Source organism: Gouania willdenowi, chromosome 1 (genome assembly GCF_900634775.1).
Source record: "Gouania willdenowi chromosome 1, fGouWil2.1, whole genome shotgun sequence".
Lineage (NCBI taxonomy): Eukaryota > Metazoa > Chordata > Actinopteri > Blenniiformes > Gobiesocidae > Gouania > Gouania willdenowi.
In genome coordinates, this window is record NC_041044.1 from 7,226,851 (window position 1) to 7,241,222 (window position 14,372).

General features: G+C 37.9%; 1 protein-coding gene and 14 non-coding genes across 15 annotated transcripts in view; 14 read left to right on the forward strand and 1 right to left on the reverse strand.

Moving 5' to 3' along the window:
• Positions 1 to 14,372, reverse strand: part of LOC114461138 (lysosomal alpha-mannosidase-like) — a 34,489-nt gene that overhangs the window by 8,547 nt on the left and 11,570 nt on the right. The gene's annotated exons all lie outside the window — the stretch shown is intronic.
• Positions 965 to 1,037, forward strand: trnaf-aaa (transfer RNA phenylalanine (anticodon AAA)). Its single transcript has one exon. It is a non-coding gene; the product is annotated as a tRNA-Phe (tRNA).
• trnaf-gaa (transfer RNA phenylalanine (anticodon GAA)) lies at positions 1,640 to 1,712 on the forward strand. Its single transcript has one exon. It is a non-coding gene; the product is annotated as a tRNA-Phe (tRNA).
• On the forward strand, positions 3,098 to 3,170 carry trnaf-gaa (transfer RNA phenylalanine (anticodon GAA)). The gene has a single exon. It is a non-coding gene; the product is annotated as a tRNA-Phe (tRNA).
• Positions 3,777 to 3,849, forward strand: trnaf-gaa (transfer RNA phenylalanine (anticodon GAA)). The gene has a single exon. It is a non-coding gene; the product is annotated as a tRNA-Phe (tRNA).
• On the forward strand, positions 5,226 to 5,298 carry trnaf-gaa (transfer RNA phenylalanine (anticodon GAA)). Its single transcript has one exon. It is a non-coding gene; the product is annotated as a tRNA-Phe (tRNA).
• On the forward strand, positions 5,904 to 5,976 carry trnaf-gaa (transfer RNA phenylalanine (anticodon GAA)). The gene has a single exon. It is a non-coding gene; the product is annotated as a tRNA-Phe (tRNA).
• trnaf-gaa (transfer RNA phenylalanine (anticodon GAA)) lies at positions 7,355 to 7,427 on the forward strand. The gene has a single exon. It is a non-coding gene; the product is annotated as a tRNA-Phe (tRNA).
• On the forward strand, positions 8,029 to 8,101 carry trnaf-gaa (transfer RNA phenylalanine (anticodon GAA)). The gene has a single exon. It is a non-coding gene; the product is annotated as a tRNA-Phe (tRNA).
• trnaf-gaa (transfer RNA phenylalanine (anticodon GAA)) lies at positions 9,445 to 9,517 on the forward strand. Its single transcript has one exon. It is a non-coding gene; the product is annotated as a tRNA-Phe (tRNA).
• Positions 10,119 to 10,191, forward strand: trnaf-gaa (transfer RNA phenylalanine (anticodon GAA)). The gene has a single exon. It is a non-coding gene; the product is annotated as a tRNA-Phe (tRNA).
• Positions 11,574 to 11,646, forward strand: trnaf-gaa (transfer RNA phenylalanine (anticodon GAA)). Its single transcript has one exon. It is a non-coding gene; the product is annotated as a tRNA-Phe (tRNA).
• On the forward strand, positions 12,330 to 12,402 carry trnaf-gaa (transfer RNA phenylalanine (anticodon GAA)). The gene has a single exon. It is a non-coding gene; the product is annotated as a tRNA-Phe (tRNA).
• Positions 12,997 to 13,069, forward strand: trnaf-gaa (transfer RNA phenylalanine (anticodon GAA)). Its single transcript has one exon. It is a non-coding gene; the product is annotated as a tRNA-Phe (tRNA).
• On the forward strand, positions 13,670 to 13,742 carry trnaf-gaa (transfer RNA phenylalanine (anticodon GAA)). Its single transcript has one exon. It is a non-coding gene; the product is annotated as a tRNA-Phe (tRNA).

The window sequence follows — 14,372 nt, forward strand, 5'->3', positions numbered from 1 at the left end:
GTAAAATAAATTAGCTACCACCGGTCAACGAGCTCAAGGTCACTGATGCAAGCAAAGGTACCACTTAACGTATCTAGCCAGTGTGTTGAGATAGCATTTTGGCAAAAGTAAAATACATTAGCTAGCATTAGTAACCAAGCTCACGGTCACTGATGCTAGCCAAGGAACCACTGAAGCAATCCAGCCAGTGAGTTGAGTTGCGTTTCATCTGAGTTCTTAAAAATTACTCATGACACAGTGAATAATCAATTTGTGGTGTGCCATTTTATAGTTTGTTACAACATTTTTTATTTTACATTTTTGTGCTGGAATACCTCTGTTGGGAGAGTGTTAGACTAAAGGTCCCTGGTTCGATCCCGGGTTGCGGCAAATACGCCATCGATTGCTGCAAAAGAGTTGTGCTGATGACTCAGCAAAAGCAAAATGCATCAGCTAGCATTAGTAACCAAGCTCACGGTCACTGATGCTAGCCAAGGAACCACTGAAGCAATCTAGCCAGTGAGTTGCGTTTCGTCTGAGTTCTTAAAAATTACTCATGACACTGAATAATCTATTTGTGGTGTGCCATCTTATAGTTAATACAACATTTTTTATGTTTTCCTTTTTTTTTTTTTAGATTTTTGTGCTGGAATAGCTCTGTTGGGAGAGCCTGAGACTAAAGATCAAAGGCTCCCTGGTTAGATCCTGGGCCACGGCAGATGTATGAAATTGTTTGGGTATATTGTTATGGAATTCTTTTGGTGACTCAGCAAAAGTAAAATAAATTAGCTACCACCGGTCAACAAGCTCAAGGTCACTGATGCAAGCTAAGGTACGACTTAAGCTATCTAGCCAGTGTGTTGAGATAGCATTTTGTCTGAGTTTTCAAGAATTACTTATGACACGGTGACTCAACTCTCTGATGTGTCCCGTTTCATAGTTTGATAAAACATTTTTTTTTCAAACATTTTTACTAGCTTTTTGTGCCGGAATAGCTCAGTTGGGAGAGCGTTAGACTAAAGATCTAAAGGTCACTGGTTCGATCCCGGGTTGTGGCAAATACGCCATCATTTTCTGCAAAAGAGTTGTGCTGATGACTCAGCAAAAGCAAAATGCATTAGCTAGCATTAGTAACCAAGCTCACGGTCACTGATGCTAGCCAAGGAATCACTGAAGCAGTCTAGCCAGTGAGTTGCGTTTCGTCTGAGTTCTTAAAAATTACTCATGACACTGAATAATCTATTTGTGGTGTGCCATCTTATAGTTAATACAACATTTTTTATTTTTATTTTTTCATTTTTTTTTTTTTTTAGATTTTTGTGCTGGAATAGCTCTGTTGGGAGAGCCTTAGACTAAAGATCAAAGGCTCCCTGGTTAGATCCTGGGTTGCAGCAGATGTATGAATTTGTTTGGGTATATTGTTATGGAATTCTGTTAATGACTCAGCAAAAGTAAAATACATTAGCCACCACCGGTCAACAAGCTCAAGGTCACTGATGCAAGCTAAGGTACCACTTAAGTTATCTTGCCAGTGTGTTGAGAAAGCATTTTGTCTGAGTTTTCAAGAATTACTTATGACACGGTGACTCAACTCTCTGATGTGTCCCGTTTCATAGTTTGATAAAACATTTTTTTTCAAACATTTTTACTGGCTTTTTGTGCCGGAATAGCTCAGTTGGGAGAACGTTAGACTGAAGATCTAAAGGTCCCTGGTTCGATCCCAGGTTGCGGCAAATACGCCACCATTTTCTGCAAAAGATGACTGATGACTCAGCAAAAGTAAAATACATTCACTCGCTTTAGTAACCAAGCTCACGGTCACTGATGCTAGCCAAGGAACCACTGAAACTATCTAGCCAGTGAGTTAAGTTGCATTTCGTCTGAGTTCTTAAGAATTACTCATGACAGAGTGAGTAGTCTATTTGTGGTGTGACATCTTATAGTAATTACAACATTTTTTATTTTTATTTTTACATTTTTGTGCTGGAATAGCTCAGTTGGGAGAGCTTTAGACTAAAGATCAAAGGCTCCCTGGTTAGATCCTGGGCTGCGGCAGATGTATGAATTTGTTTGGGTATATTGTTATGGAATTCTGCTAATGACTCAGCAAAAGTAAAATACATTAGCCACCACCGGTCACTAGAGATGTAACGATTCACTCAACTCCCGATATGATTCGATTCACGATACTGGGTCCACGATACGATTCTCTCACGATTTATTTTACAAAAATGGGACTGTAGACAAATTTTTTTTTGGGAAAAAAACTATAAAATACTGTATTATTTTCCTTTTATATTTCATTGTCAAAAGAATCCCTTGATAAACTATTCAAAACAATGCAATTTAACTAAAAATAAATCTTGAATGAAATAAATAAAGGAATAATACAAATGAAAATGAAGCCTATTAATTTAAATTCTGGTTCTATAATAAACAATGCAAAACTGCATAATAGTTCTTTTTCTTTTGAAAAGTGCAACTGAAAATGTATTTTGTGCCTTAACAATTGGACTTTAAAAAAAAAAAAACCGTGATTACACTGATTTACGCCATATTTGTTTGGACCAGCAGAGGGCGCTGGTAACCCAGTGGTCGGTTGGCATGCAGAAATTCTTGCAGTGAAGAAGAGAAGCTATGCTAGCAGACGGAGCTAATAGAAAAACGTGATTTTTACAGATATTCGAGTAATACTACAGATATTCTTTCGGTGCTAAAGGGGCAATGAATCATTTATTAACATATTTAAGAGTAGAAGGCAGCCAGAAAGAAAGTATTAGCAGACTCCGCCCGCCGCCTACACTTGTGGATAGCGCCCTCTGCTGGTTAAAAAAAGTACTGCGATTCAATTTTCAGAAAATCGATATCCGTTGTGATACCTATGAATCGATTTTTAACTGCATTCCGATTAATCGTTACATCCCTACCGGTCACCAAGCTCAAGGTCACTGATGCAAGCTAAGGTACCACTTAAGTTATCTTGCCAGTGTGTTGAGATAGCATTTTGTCTCGAGCTTTCAACAGTTACTTATGACACGGTGACTCAACTCTCTGATGTGTCCCGTTTCATAGTTTGATAAAACATTTTTTTTTTCAAACATTTTTACTAGCTTTTTGTGCCGGAATAGCTCAGTTGGGAGAGCGTTAGACTGAAGATCTAAAGGTCCCTGGTTCGATCCCGGGTTGCGGCAAATACTCCATTATTTTCTGCAAAAGCTGACTGAGGACTCAGCAAAAGTAAAATACATTCACTCGCATTAGTAACCAAGCTCACGGTCACTGATGCTAGCCAAGGAACCACTGAAACTATCTCGCCAGTGAGTTGAGTTGCATTTCGTCTGAGTTGTTAAAAATTACTCATGACACTGAATAATCTATTTGTGGTGTGCCATCTTATAGTAATTACAACATTTTTTATTTTTATTTTTTCATTTTTTTTTTTTTTTAGATTTTTTTTGCTGGAATAGCTCAGTTGGGAGAGCTTTAGACTAAAGATCAAAGGCTCCCTGGTTAGATCCTGGGCTGCGGCAGATGTATGAATTTGTTTGGGTATATTGTTATGGAATTCTGCTAATGACTCAGCAAAAGTAAAATTCGTTAGCTACCACCAGTCACCAAGCTCAAGGTCACTGATGCAAGCTAAGGTACCACTTAAGTAATCTAGCCAGTGTGTTGAGATAGCATTTTGTCTGAGTTTTCAACAATTACTTATGACACGGTGACTCAACTCTCTGATGTGTCCCTTTTCATAGTTTAATAAAACATTTTTTTTTCAAACATTTTTACTGGCCTTTCATGCCGGAATAGCTCAGTTGGGAGAGCGTTAGACTGAAGATCTAAAGGTCCCTGGTTCGATCCCGGGTTGTGGCAAATATGCCATTATTTTCTGCAAAAGATGACTGATGACTCAGCAAAAGTAAAATACATTCACTTGCACTAGTAACCAAGCTCACGGTCACTGATGCTAGCCAAGGAACCACTGAAGCAATCTAGCCAGTGAGTTGCGTTTTGTCTGAGTTCTTAAAAATTACTCATGACACTGAATAATCTATTTGTGGTGTGCCATCTTATAGTTAATACAACATTTTTTATTTTTATTTTTACATTTTTGTGCTGGAATAGCGCAGTTGGGAAAGCTTTAGACTAAAGATCAAAGGCTCCCTGGTTAGATCCTGGGCTGCGGCAGATGTATGAATTTGTTTGGGTATATTGTTATGGAATTCTGCTAATGACTCAGCAAAAGTAAAATACATTAGCCACCACCGGTCACTAGAGATGAAACGATTCACTCAACTCCCGATACGATTCGATTCACGATACTGGGTCCACGATACGATTCTCTCACGATTTATTTTACAAAAATGGGACTGTAGACAAATTTTTTTTTGGGAAAAAAACTATAAAATACTGTATTATTTTCCTTTTATATTTCATTGTCAAAAGAATCCCTTGATAAACTATTCAAAACAATGCATATTAACTAAAAATAAATCTTGAATGAATTAAATAAAGGAATAATACAAATGAAAATGAAGCCTATTAATTTAAATTCTGGTTCTATAATAAACAATGCAAAACTGCATAACAGTTCTTTTTCTTTTGAAAAGTGCAACTGAAAATGTATTTTGTGCCTTAGCAATTGGACTTTAAAAAAAAAAAAAACCGTGATTACACTGATATACGCCATATTTGTTTGGACCAGCAGAGGGCGCTGGTAACCCAGTGGTCGGTTGGCATGCAGAAATTCTTGCAGTGAAGAAGAGAAGCTATGCTAGCAGACGGAGCTAATAGAAAAACGTGACTTTTACAGATATTCAAGTAATACTACAGATATTCTTTCGGTGCTAAAGGGGCAATGAATCATTTATTAACATATTTAAGAGTAGAAGGCAGCCAGAAAGAAAGTATTAGCAGACTCCGCCCGCCGCCTACACTTGTGGATAGCGCCCTCTGCTGGTTAAAAAAAGGACTGCGATTTAATTTTCAGAAAATCGATATCCATTGTGATACCTATGAATCGATTTTTAACTGCCTTACGATTAATCGTTACATCCCTACCGGTCACCAAGCTCAAGGTCACTGATGCAAGCTAAGGTACCACTTAAGTTATCTGCCAGTGTGTTGAGATAGCATTTTGTCTGAGTTGTCAAAAATTACTTATGACACGGTGACTCAACTCTCTGATGTGTCCCGTTTCATAGTTTGATAAAACATTTTTTTTTCAAACATTTTTACTAGCTTTTTGTGCCGGAATAGCTCAGTTGGGAGAGCGTTAGACTGAAGATCTAAAGGTCCCTGGTTCGATCCCGGGTTGCGGCAAATACTCCATTATTTTCTGCAAAAGATGACTGAGGACTCAGCAAAAGTAAAATACATTCACTCGCATTAGTAACCAAGCTCACGGTCACTGATGCTAGCCAAGGAACCACTGAAACTATCTCGCCAGTGAGTTGAGTTGCATTTCGTCTGAGTTGTTAAAAATTACTCATGACACTGAATAATCTATTTGTGGTGTGCCATCTTATAGTAATTACAACATTTTTTATTTTTATTTTTTCATTTTTTTTTTTTTTTAGATTTTTTTTGCTGGAATAGCTCAGTTGGGAGAGCTTTAGACTAAAGATCAAAGGCTCCCTGGTTAGATCCTGGGCTGCGGCAGATGTATGAATTTGTTTGGGTATATTGTTATGGAATTCTGCTAATGACTCAGCAAAAGTAAAATTCGTTAGCTACCACCAGTCACCAAGCTCAAGGTCACTGATGCAAGCTAAGGTACCACTTAAGTAATCTAGCCAGTGTGTTGAGATAGCATTTTGTCTGAGTTTTCAACAATTACTTATGACACGGTGACTCAACTCTCTGATGTGTCCCTTTTCATAGTTTAATAAAACATTTTTTTTCAAACATTTTTACTGGCCTTTCATGCCGGAATAGCTCAGTTGGCAGAGCGTTAGACTGAAGATCTAAAGGTCCCTGGTTCGATCCCGGGTTGTGGCAAATATGCCATTATTTTCTGCAAAAGATGACTGATGACTCAGCAAAAGTAAAATACATTCACTTGCACTAGTAACCAAGCTCACGGTCACTGATGCTAGCCAAGGAACCACTGAAGCAATCTAGCCAGTGAGTTGCGTTTTGTCTGAGTTCTTAAAAATTACTCATGACACTGAATAATCTATTTGTGGTGTGCCATCTTATAGTTAATACAACATTTTTTATTTTTATTTTTACATTTTTGTGCTGGAATAGCGCAGTTGGGAAAGCTTTAGACTAAAGATCAAAGGCTCCCTGGTTAGATCCTGGGCTGCGGCAGATGTATGAATTTGTTTGGGTATATTGTTATGGAATTCTGCTAATGACTCAGCAAAAGTAAAATACATTAGCCACCACCGGTCACTAGAGATGTAACGATTCACTCAACTCCCGATACGATTCGATTCACGATACTGGGTCCACGATACGATTCTCTCACGATTTATTTTACAAAAATGGGACTGTAGACAAATTTTTTTTTGGGAAAAAAACTATAAAATACTGTATTATTTTCCTTTTATATTTCATTGTCAAAAGAATCCCTTGATAAACTATTCAAAACAATGCATATTAACTAAAAATAAATCTTGAATGAATTAAATAAAGGAATAATACAAATGAAAATGAAGCCTATTAATTTAAATTCTGGTTCTATAATAAACAATGCAAAACTGCATAACAGTTCTTTTTCTTTTGAAAAGTGCAACTGAAAATGTATTTTGTGCCTTAGCAATTGGACTTTAAAAAAAAAAAAAAACCGTGATTACACTGATATACGCCATATTTGTTTGGACCAGCAGAGGGCGCTGGTAACCCAGTGGTCGGTTGGCATGCAGAAATTCTTGCAGTGAAGAAGAGAAGCTATGCTAGCAGACGGAGCTAATAGAAAAACGTGACTTTTACAGATATTCAAGTAATACTACAGATATTCTTTCGGTGCTAAAGGGGCAATGAATCATTTATTAACATATTTAAGAGTAGAAGGCAGCCAGAAAGAAAGTATTAGCAGACTCCGCCCGCCGCCTACACTTGTGGATAGCGCCCTCTGCTGATTAAAAAAAGGACTGCGATTCAATTTTCAGAAAATCGATATCCATTGTGATACCTATGAATCGATTTTTAACTGCCTTACGATTAATCGTTACATCCCTACCGGTCACCAAGCTCAAGGTGACTGATGCAAGCTAAGGTACCACTTAAGTTATCTTGCCAGTGTGTTGAGATAGCATTTTGTCTGAGTTGTCAAAAATTACTTATGACACGGTGACTCAACTCTCTGATGTGTCCCTTTTCATAGTTTAATAAAACATTTTTTTTTCAAACATTTTTACTGGCCTTTCATTCCGGAATAGCTCAGTTGGGAGAGCGTTAGACTGAAGATCTAAAGGTCCCTGGTTCGATCCCGGGTTGCGGCAAATATGCCATTATTTTCTGCAAAAGATGACTGATGACTCAGCAAAAGTAAAATACATTCACTTGCACTAGTAACCAAGCTCACGGTCACTGATGCTAGCCAAGGAACCACTGAAGCAATCTAGCCAGTGAGTTGCATTTCGTCTGAGTTCTTAAAAATTACTCATGACACTGAATAATCTATTTGTGGTGTGCCATCTTATAGTTAATACAACATTTTTTATTTTTATTTTTTCATTTTTTTTTTTTTTTAGATTTTTTTTGCTGGAATAGCTCAGTTGGGAGAGCTTTAGACTAAAGATCAAAGGCTCCCTGGTTAGATCCTGGGCTGCGGCAGATGTATGAATTTGTTTGGGTATATTGTTATGGAATTCTGCTAATGACTCAGCAAAAGTAAAATTCGTTAGCTACCACCAGTCACCAAGCTCAAGGTCACTGATGCAAGCTAAGGTACCACTTAAGTAATCTAGCCAGTGTGTTGAGATAGCATTTTGTCTGAGTTTTCAACAATTACTTATGACACGGTGACTCAACTCTCTGATGTGTCCCTTTTCATAGTTTAATAAAAACATTTTTCTTCAAACATTTTGACTGGCCTTTCATGCCGGAATAGCTCAGTTGGGAGAGCGTTAGACTGAAGATCTAAAGGTCCCTGGTTCGATCCCAGGTTGCGGCAAATATGCCATTATTTTCTGCAAAAGATGACTGATGACTCAGCAAAAGTAAAATACATTCACTCGCTTTAGTAACCAAGCTCACGGTCACTGATGCTAGCCAAGGAACCACTGAAACTATCTAGCCAGTGAGTTAAGTTGCATTTCGTCTGAGTTCTTAAAAATTACTCATGACACAGTGAATAGTCTATTTGTGGTGTGACATCTTATAGTAACTACAACATTTTTTATTTTTATTTTTACATTTTTGTGCTGGAATAGCTCAGTTGGGAGAGCTTTAGACTAAAGATCAAAGGCTCCCTGGTTAGATCCTGGGCTGCGGCAGATGTATGAATTTGTTTGGGTATATTGTTATGGAATTCTTTTGGTGACTCAGCAAAAGTAAAATTCGTTAGCTACCACCAGTCACCAAGCTCAAGGTCACTGACGCAAGCAAAGGTACCACTTAACGTATCTAGCCAGTGTGTTGAGATAGCATTTTGGCAAAAGTAAAATACATTAGCTAGCATTAGTAACCAAGCTCAAGGTCACTGATGCTAGCCAAGGAACCACTGAAGCAATCCAGCCAGTGAGTTGAGTTGCGTTTCATCTGAGTTCTTAAAAATTACTCATGACACAGTGAATAATCAATTTGTGGTGTGCCATTTTATAGTTTGTTACAACATTTTTTATTTTACATTTTTGTGCTGGAATACCTCTGTTGGGAGAGTGTTAGACTAAAGGTCCCTGGTTCGATCCCGGGTTGCGGCAAATACGCCATCGATTTCTGCAAAAGAGTTGTGCTGATGACTCAGCAAAAGCAAAATGCATAAGCTAGCATTAGTAACCAAGCTCACGGTCACTGATGCTAGCCAAGGAACCACTGAAGCAATCTAGCCAGTGAGTTGCGTTTCGTCTGAGTTCTTAAAAATTACTCATGACACTGAATAATCTATTTGTGGTGTGCCATCTTATAGTTAATACAACATTTTTTATGTTTTCCTTTTTTTTTTTTTAGATTTTTGTGCTGGAATAGCTCTGTTGGGAGAGCCTGAGACTAAAGATCAAAGGCTCCCTGGTTAGATCCTGGGTTGCAGCAGATGTATGAATTTGTTTGGGTATATTGTTATGGAATTCTGTTAATGACTCAGCAAAAGTAAAATACATTAGCTACCACCGGTCAACAAGCTCAAGGTCACTGATGCAAGCTAAGGTACCACTTAAGCTATCTAGCCAGTGTGTTGAGAAAGCATTTTGTCTGAGTTTTCAAGAATTACTTATGACACGGTGACTCAACTCTCTGATGTGTCCCGTTTCATAGTTTGATAAAACATTTTTTTTTCAAACATTTTTACTAACTTTTTGTGCCGGAATAGCTCAGTTGGGAGAGCGTTAGACTGAAGATCTAAAGGTCCCTGGTTCGATCCCGGGTTGCGGCAAATACGCCATCATTTTCTGCAAAAGAGTTGTGCTGATGACTCAGCAAAAGCAAAATGCATTAGCTAGCATTAGTAACCAAGCTCACGGTCACTGATGCTAGCCAAGGAATCACTGAAGCAGTCTAGCCAGTGAGTTGCGTTTCGTCTGAGTTCTTAAAAATTACTCATGACACTGAATAATCTATTTGTGGTGTGCCATCTTATAGTTAATACAACATTTTTTATTTTTATTTTTTCATTTATTTTTTTTTTAGATTTTTGTGCTGGAATAGCTCTGTTGGGAGAGCCTTAGACTAAAGATCAAAGGCTCCCTGGTTAGATCCTGGGTTGCAGCAGATGTATGAATTTGTTTGGGTATATTGTTATGGAATTCTGTTAATGACTCAGCAAAAGTAAAATACATTAGCCACCACCGGTCAACAAGCTCAAGGTCACTGATGCAAGCTAAGGTACCACTTAAGCTATCTAGCCAGTGTGTTGAGAAAGCATTTTGTCTGAGTTTTCAAGAATTACTTATGACACGGTGACTCAACTCTCTGATGTGTCCCGTTTCATAGTTTGATAAAACATTTTTTTTCAAACATTTTTACTGGCTTTTTGTGCCGGAATAGCTCAGTTGGGAGAACGTTAGACTGAAGATCTAAAGGTCCCTGGTTCGATCCCAGGTTGCGGCAAATACGCCACCATTTTCTGCAAAAGATGACTGATGACTCAGCAAAAGTAAAATACATTCACTCGCTTTAGTAACCAAGCTCACGGTCACTGATGCTAGCCAAGGAACCACTGAAACTATCTAGCCAGTGAGTTAAGTTGCATTTCGTCTGAGTTCTTAAGAATTACTCATGACACAGTGAATAGTCTATTTGTGGTGTGACATCTTATAGTAATTACAACATTTTTTATTTTTATTTTTACATTTTTGTGCTGGAATAGCTCAGTTGGGAGAGCTTTAGACTAAAGATCAAAGGCTCCCTGGTTAGATCCTGGGCTGCGGCAGATGTATGAATTTGTTTGGGTATATTGTTATGGAATTATGCTAATGACTCAGCAAAAGTAAAATACATTAGCCACCACCGGTCACTAGAGATGTAACGATTCACTCAACTCCCGATATGATTCGATTCACGATACTGGGTCCACGATACGATTCTCTCACGATTTATTTTACAAAAATGGGACTGTAGACAAATTTTTTTTTGGAAAAAAACTATAAAATACTGTATTATTTTCCTTTTATATTTCATTGTCAAAAGAATCCCTTGATAAACTATTCAAAACAATGCAATTTAACTAAAAATAAATCTTGAATGAAATAAATAAAGGAATAATACAAATGAAAATGAAGCCTATTAATTTAAATTCTGGTTCTATAATAAACAATGCAAAACTGCATAATAGTTCTTTTTCTTTTGAAAAGTGCAACTGAAAATGTATTTTGTGCCTTAGCAATTGGACTTTAAAAAAAAAAAAACCGTGATTACACTGATTTACGCCATATTTGTTTGGACCAGCAGAGGGCGCTGGTAACCCAGTGGTCGGTTGGCATGCAGAAATTCTTGCAGTGAAGAAGAGAAGCTATGCTAGCAGACGGAGCTAATAGAAAAACGTGACTTTTACAGATATTCAAGTAATATTACAGATATTCTTTCGGTGCTAAAGGGGCAATGAATCATTTATTAACATATTTAAGAGTAGAAGGCAGCCAGAAAGAAAGTATTAGCAGACTCCGCCCGCCGCCTACACTTGTGGATAGCGCCCTCTGCTGGTTAAAAAAAGTACTGCGATTCAATTTTCAGAAAATCGATATCCATTGTGATACCTATGAATCGATTTTTAACTGCATTCCGATTAATCGTTACATCCCTACCGGTCACCAAGCTCAAGGTCACTGATGCAAGCTAAGGTACCACTTAAGTTATCTTGCCAGTGTGTTGAGATAGCATTTTGTCTCGAGCTTTCAACAGTTACTTATGACACGGTGACTCAACTCTCTGATGTGTCCCTTTTCATAGTTTGATAAAACATTTTTTTTCAAACATTTTTACTGGCCTTTCATGCCGGAATAGCTCAGTTGGGAGAGCGTTAGACTGAAGATCTAAAGGTCCCTGGTTCGATCCCGGGTTGCGGCAAATACGCCATTATTTTCTGCAAAAGATGACTGAGGACTCAGCAAAAGTAAAATACATTCACTCGCATTAGTAACCAAGCTCACGGTCACTGATGCTAGCCAAGGAACCACTGAAACTATCTCGCCAGTGAGTTGAGTTGCATTTCATCTGAGTTGTTAAAAATTACTCATGACACAGTGAATGGTCTATTTGTGGTGTGACATCTTATAGTAATTACAACATTTTTTATTTTTATTTTTACATTTTTGTGCTGGAATAGCTCAGTTGGGAGAGCTTTAGACTAAAGATCAAAGGCTCCCTGGTTAGATCCTGGGCTGCGGCAGATGTATGAATTTGTTTGGGTATATTGTTATGGAATTCTTTTGGTGACTCAGCAAAAGTTAAATTCGTTAGCTACCACCAGTCACCAAGCTCAAGGTCACTGATGCAAGCTAAGGTACCACTTAACGTATCTAGCCAGTGTGTTGAGATTGCATTTTGGCAAAAGTAAAATGCATTATCTGGCATTACTAACCAAGCTCACGGTCACTGATGCTAGCCAAGGAACCACTGAAGCAATCCAGCCAGTGAGTTGAGTTGCGTTTCATCTGAGTTCTTAAAAATTACTCATGACACAGTGAATAATCAATTTGTGGTGTGCCATTTTATAGTTTGTGACAACATTTTTTATTTTACATTTTTGTGCTGGAATAACTCTGTTGGGAGAGCATTAGACTGAAGATCTAAAGGTCCCTGGTTCGATCCCGGGTTGCGGCAAATATGCCATCGATTTCTGCAAAAGAGTTGTGCTGATGACTCAGCAAAAGCAAAATGCATTAGCTGGCATTAGTAACCAAGCTCACGGTCACTGATGCTAGCCAAGGAACCACTGAAGCAATCTAGCCAGTGAGTTGCGTTCCGTCTGAGTTCTTAAAAATTACTCATGACACTGAATAATCTATTTGTGGTGTGCCATCTTATAGTTAATACAACATTTTTTATGTTTTCCTTTTTTTTTTTTAGATTTTTGTGCTGGAATAGCTCTGTTGGGAGAGCCTGAGACTAAAGATCAAAGGCTCCCTGGTTAGATCCTGGGTTGCAGCAGATGTATGAATTTGTTTGGGTATATTGTTATGGAATTCTGTTAATGACTCAGCAAAAGTAAAATACATTAGCTACCACCGGTCAACAAGCTCAAGGTCACTGATGCAAGCTAAGGTACCACTTAAGCTATCTAGCCAGTGTGTTGAGAAAGCATTTTGTCTGAGTTTTCAAGAATTACTTATGACACGGTGACTCAACTCTCTGATGTGTCCCGTTTCATAGTTTGATAAAACATTTTTTTTTCAAACATTTTTACTAACTTTTTGTGCCGGAATAGCTCAGTTGGGAGAGCGTTAGACTGAAGATCTAAAGGTCCCTGGTTCGATCCCGGGTTGCGGCAAATACGCCATCATTTTCTGCAAAAGAGTTGTGCTGATGACTCAGCAAAAGCAAAATGCATTAGCTAGCATTAGTAACCAAGCTCACGGTCACTGATGCTAGCCAAGGAATCACTGAAGCAGTCTAGCCAGTGAGTTGCGTTTCGTCTGAGTTCTTAAAAATTACTCATGACACTGAATAATCTATTTGTGGTGTGCCATCTTATAGTTAATACAACATTTTTATTTTTATTTTTTCATTTATTTTTTTTTTAGATTTTTGTGCTGGAATAGCTCTGTTGGGAGAGCCTTAGACTAAAGATCAAAGGCTCCCTGGTTAGATCCTGGGTTGCAGCAGATGTATGAATTTGTTTGGGTATATTGTTATGGAATTCTGTTAATGACTCAGCAAAAGTAAAATACATTAGCCACCACCGGTCAACAAGCTCAAGGTCACTGATGCAAGCTAAGGTACCACTTAAGCTATCTAGCCAGTGTGTTGAGAAAGCATTTTGTCTGAGTTTTCAAGAATTACTTATGACACGGTGACTCAACTCTCTGATGTGTCCCGTTTCATAGTTTGATAAAACATTTTTTTTCAAACATTTTTACTGGCTTTTTGTGCCGGAATAGCTCAGTTGGGAGAACGTTAGACTGAAGATCTAAAGGTCCCTGGTTCGATCCCAGGTTGCGGCAAATACGCCACCATTTTCTGCAAAAGATGACTGATGACTCAGCAAAAGTAAAATACATTCACTCGCTTTAGTAACCAAGCTCACGGTCACTGATGCTAGCCAAGGAACCACTGAAACTATCTAGCCAGTGAGTTAAGTTGCATTTCGTCTGAGTTCTTAAGAATTACTCATGACACAGTGAATAGTCTATTTGTGGTGTGACATCTTATAGTAATTACAACATTTTTTATTTTTATTTTTACATTTTTGTGCTGGAATAGCTCAGTTGGGAGAGCTTTAGACTAAAGATCAAAGGCTCCCTGGTTAGATCCTGGGCTGCGGCAGATGTATGAATTTGTTTGGGTATATTGTTATGGAATTATGCTAATGACTCAGCAAAAGTAAAATACATTAGCCACCACCGGTCACTAGAGATGTAACGATTCACTCAACTCCCGATATGATTCGATTCACGATACTGGGTCCACGATACGATTCTCTCACGATTTATTTTACAAAAATGGGACTGTAGACAAATTTTTTTTTGGAAAAAAACTATAAAATACTGTATTATTTTCCTTTTATATTTCATTGTCAAAAGAATCCCTTGATAAACTATTCAAAACAATGCAATTTAACTAAAAATAAATCT